This window comes from Neoarius graeffei, chromosome 11, assembly GCF_027579695.1.
Source record: "Neoarius graeffei isolate fNeoGra1 chromosome 11, fNeoGra1.pri, whole genome shotgun sequence".
Lineage (NCBI taxonomy): Eukaryota > Metazoa > Chordata > Actinopteri > Siluriformes > Ariidae > Neoarius > Neoarius graeffei.
Window position 1 is genome coordinate 17,961,327 of NC_083579.1, and position 4,497 is coordinate 17,965,823.

Consider the following 4,497-nt stretch of genomic DNA (forward strand, 5'->3'; position numbering starts at 1 on the left):
GAGAAAACTGCTGTCTGCTCTCAGTGGGTTGTCTCATCAGATTGCAGAGCTGACTACGTTCGTAACCAACAGATTCAACTCTATGGACGACAGATTCAACACCGTGGAAGACAGATTGACTGCTTTGGAGGGATGTAACTTTGGGGAAAATGCAAACTCCAGGAAGAAAAGACGGGTGCAGAGTCCCATGATTGCGGTAAGAATTTGTCCGGTGTCTGCTAGCTAAGCTAAATAGCCTAAAAGTAAGCATAGCAGCTAGCCCAAGCTAAAAGTAGCCAGTAGCTATGGTAGCTATGAGGGACAAATTACTTAAAAACGTTGTTTTGTTCTTTTCACAGGAAACAGTACGCCGTCTTCACAACTCGGAGACAAACACTAGGCGATACGAGCCGGTGCAAGGGTAAGATTTAAAGAATATGCTTTCATTCTGTATGAGAGACGTTAATAGATGCAGATCCTAGCCTGATCCTAACTGTAGCCATCTTGTTTTCACAGACTAACTTCGCCTCATAACGAAGCCGTGACAAGCTATTTAGTGCGGGCTTTGTCGACAAATCCAAATCTTCATGATGCTGACAAAGACAACATTGTGTGTAAGTAACAACTATTTCACTAAATATTATGGTAGCCTATACTGTCCTTCCTCTGCTGTCTACACTTCCCTTCTTCCTTTCCCTTATTAAGCTTAGCCTACTGCTATGTTGTTAATCGTACTCTCATTTGTTTTTCTAGCTGCCTGCAAGACGTATTACGAAACCTTACGCAGGAGCTACAGGTACCAGCAGCCTGATCTTTCGTTGCAGGCGGAAGCAATGAAGTAGCCGGCTCGTAGTCGCTCCAGAAGAAAGAGGGTAAGATTTTTCAGTTTTGGTCAATGTGACTTTTTTTCAGTGTTTTTCATGTGTTGTGTCCATACACAGTGCATTGCTCAGTACTTATTCTCTTTATCGATCGTTTTTACAGCTGTTTGACGCGAGACGAGGTGTCCTTGCTATGGACGAGATGGATGTATGGCAGTGTGCTACCGTAGACCTGATGTCTGATGAGGAAGATGGGGTAGTGGATGGGGTGTCTGGGTGGATTGTTAAGCCTCCGCCGTCCCGTAACCCGGAGCTCAGCGAACTCTGTGCCACGCTGCAATCAAGGCTTGAGGCAGATCCAAAGTACAGGGCAACCCACCACAGAGCATGTCGGTCCGATGCCGCCTGCTCCCCACAGCTCAGAGACTGCAAGCATGCACTTCACGGAGCTGTAGGATTAAAATACGGTGCTTATTTGCTTTTGTTTAGTTTTGTATCCTGCACATCTCTCTTGCACTAGAGAATGTATAGGCAACTACTGTTTGTCTTTGACTGAATGCTGCCATTTTGTTTATTTTTTTAACGTCTTGTACTTACTCTGATTTTGAAAATAAAGCTCTTGTTTGATACAACGTTCCTTGCAAATTTTCCTTCCTCAATAAATGTGTCATTGATAGGATAACAATGGCATGAATATACAGCATCATAGCTAATCATAACCACAACAGATATATATACCGTGTGTGTGTGTGTATATATATATATATATATATATATATATATATATATATATATATATAGGTTGTGGTTATGATGACCCAGGGTAACCAATAGCCTAGGCCTAGTGGCATCTGCCAACCAATCACGAGTGATTTCTTTGGTTTAAAAGTAGTGTTTTCATCCAATACTGAGTGAGGAAATTCGAGGCAAGCCAGGCAATTCTCGGACCATGCGCGGTTTCGCTGCTATTCATATGCAAATAGTCTACTCATTGATGCAGCGGTTTCACTGCTATTCATATGCAAATAGGCTACCCCGCAAGTAGAGGGGGGCCGGAGAATTTTGCTATCTGGGGCGAGTGCTCCCAAGTGCTACCTGGTGGTCGTTTGGGTACATTGCAGCTCAGTTCAAAACAGATGCGGTACGTACCGCGTCTATACCGCGTGCTTGCCTCGTCAATGCAGGCACATTGAACTCGCCAGAACGGTATTTTGTTTCAGGGCAAGGATGTCACAATCTACACAGACTCTCGTTACGCCTTTGGTGTGGCTCATGATTTTGGGAAAATTTGGCAGTCTTGAGGCTTCCACACCGCAGACGGGAAGCCCATTTCACACTCTACCTTAGTACAAAATCTCATTGATTCTTGTCATCTCCCTAGGTCACTCGCCATAATTAAAACTAAAGCGCATGCCTCGGGAAACACACCTGAAATCATGGATAATTCTCTTGCTGATCGTACTGCAAAACTTGCTGCTGCTTCTGGTGTCATGTCTCCTGGCCTAGATCCTTCGCCATGTAATACGTCTTGCCTTGCCAGTACACTGATTCCCGATCTTGATCTTCTTTCTTTACAGGCTTCAGCCTCTCCAAATGATTCTGCCTTTTGGCAGTTACAGGGCTCTTATGTTGCCTCTGATGGCCTATGGTACAGTCAGGATGGCCGCCTTTGTCTTCCATCTCATTGCCTTCCCTTCCTCGTGCGTGAATTTCACGGCGTGACACATCGTGCACGAAGGGGGGTGAAGGGGGACATGAACAAACTTTTTTGTATAGCCGATTTAAACAGTTTGGTGGACTCAATTCTCGAGAGATGCCTCATCTGCGCACAAAATAATCCCTCTAAAGCAATCGCAAAACACGAGTGTTTACCCATACCTACGTCTCCATTCCTAGAATGGCAAATCGACTTCACACACATGCCTCCCTGTGGGCCATTTAAATATCTCCTGGTGATTGTGGACAAATTCTCTAAATGGGTAGAAGCCTTTCCTTGTTCTCGAGAACATGAAGGTAGTTACTCGTATTCTGGCAAAAGAAATAATACTTCATTATGGGGTTCCAGATGCCATAGACTCAGACAAAGGTACCCCTTTCACCTCAAAAGTCACACAAGACCTCTGTAAGTATCTCTCACTAAACTGGCATTTTCACATTCTGTACCACCCTCAATCCTCTGGTATCGTAGAACGTACTAATCGAACATTGAAAGACAAACTAACTAAGGCCATGCAGGCCACAGGTTCGAAAAATTGGGTAGACTTATTGCCAGCCACTCTGGCTGAAATTCGAATGACATCAAAACCTAGTTTAGGTGGCTACTCCCCCTACGAAATTATTTTTGGAAGACCTTTCCCTCTCCCCTGGAGGAAGGGGACTCCGGCTCTGGGTACCTCTCATTTGAAAACACATATGGATGAGTATTCTGCAGCCCTTATCGATAAGTTGCATAAAAATTTGTACTAAGGTCAATAGTACAATATCGTCTCCACCATCAGCACCCACACACCCTTTCCAAGTGGGAGACAAGGTGCTGGTGTGACTTTTTAAACGATTTGGACAATTGGGAGAACCTAGGTATAGTGGGCCTGCAGAAATAGTCGCCATTACTTGTACTGCTGTTTTAACTGACCTTTTTCCACAGTGGATCCATGCCACGCGATTGAAGAAGGCTCCATAACAAAGCTGTGTTACAATGACAAGTTTGCTGTTAATGTTTTTTCTATGTCCCTATCCAGTCTCTGTTTTCTCTTTCTCTCTCTCTCTGAGCTCTACACAGATTTGACGCGACCTGTGTGCAGCCCTGGCCGACTGAGAATCCTCAGATTACCTGCAAGACGTCGTGAACAAAGAGGGGAAGAGATCTTGCGCCCCGTTTGGGACCAATCATCCTCACTACAACCATGACAGTCCTCATCATAGGTACTCTACTGCTGCTCGGAGCAGGGTTACCCGCTCGAGCTTTCGTGACCACTCTACTGCCGCTCGGAGCAGGGTTACCTGCTCGAGCTTTCGTGACCACTCTAATGCTGCTCGGAGCAGGGTTACCCGCCCGAGCTTTTGTGACCACTCTACTGCTGCTCAGGGCAGGGTTACCCGCTCGAGCTGGACCTCGAGACAACATCATCTGTCAATTCGCTAACTGGACTGCACGAACACACACGAACAAAAGTTATGTATGTCATTTGATGCCGTCTTCTACTATTATTACACGCCCACCTTTGCCACTATGCTCTGAAGCTTTACAGGGTTTTTTCTAAATAAGGGAACAGGGGCGCTGTGCCCTCATACTCCCGGCTTGCGCCCTCTTACCGGAATGCCGATTTAACCTAAGTCACACTTGGGCTGTGTACTTACATGCTGCCGTACAACATACAATATTTCTCAAAACGATCTTTTCTCCGTGAAAATATCCCAGTACCACCACTTGACAATGTGTCTGTTCCCCAAATGTGTTATAATTACTCCAAAAATATTCCGATCCAAAAGTTTAACGGTGCAAAAATGATCCAAATCGGAGTTTCCCCGACCGAGTCACCATGTTGTATTCTGTTCTCGCGAGATTTGATGTCTATGGGTAATATGTAAGGTCAGCTGACTTGTAGAGCGTGATTTCTCGAGATTGAATGACCTTTCACCCACTAGCGCAGGCGCTTATGACTGCGAGTTATTTTGGTTTATGCTTGGGCATTTAAAG

At 45.1% G+C, this 4,497-nt stretch overlaps 1 long non-coding RNA gene across 1 annotated transcript; it reads left to right on the forward strand.

Annotated features, from left to right (window-relative positions):
• The first annotated feature begins 501 nt into the window (after positions 1 to 501).
• Positions 502 to 1,036, forward strand: LOC132893773 (uncharacterized). Its single transcript, XR_009655586.1, has 3 exons — positions 502 to 593; positions 733 to 851; positions 964 to 1,036. It is a non-coding gene; the product is annotated as an uncharacterized LOC132893773 (long non-coding RNA).
• The last annotated feature ends 3,461 nt before the right edge of the window (positions 1,037 to 4,497 follow it).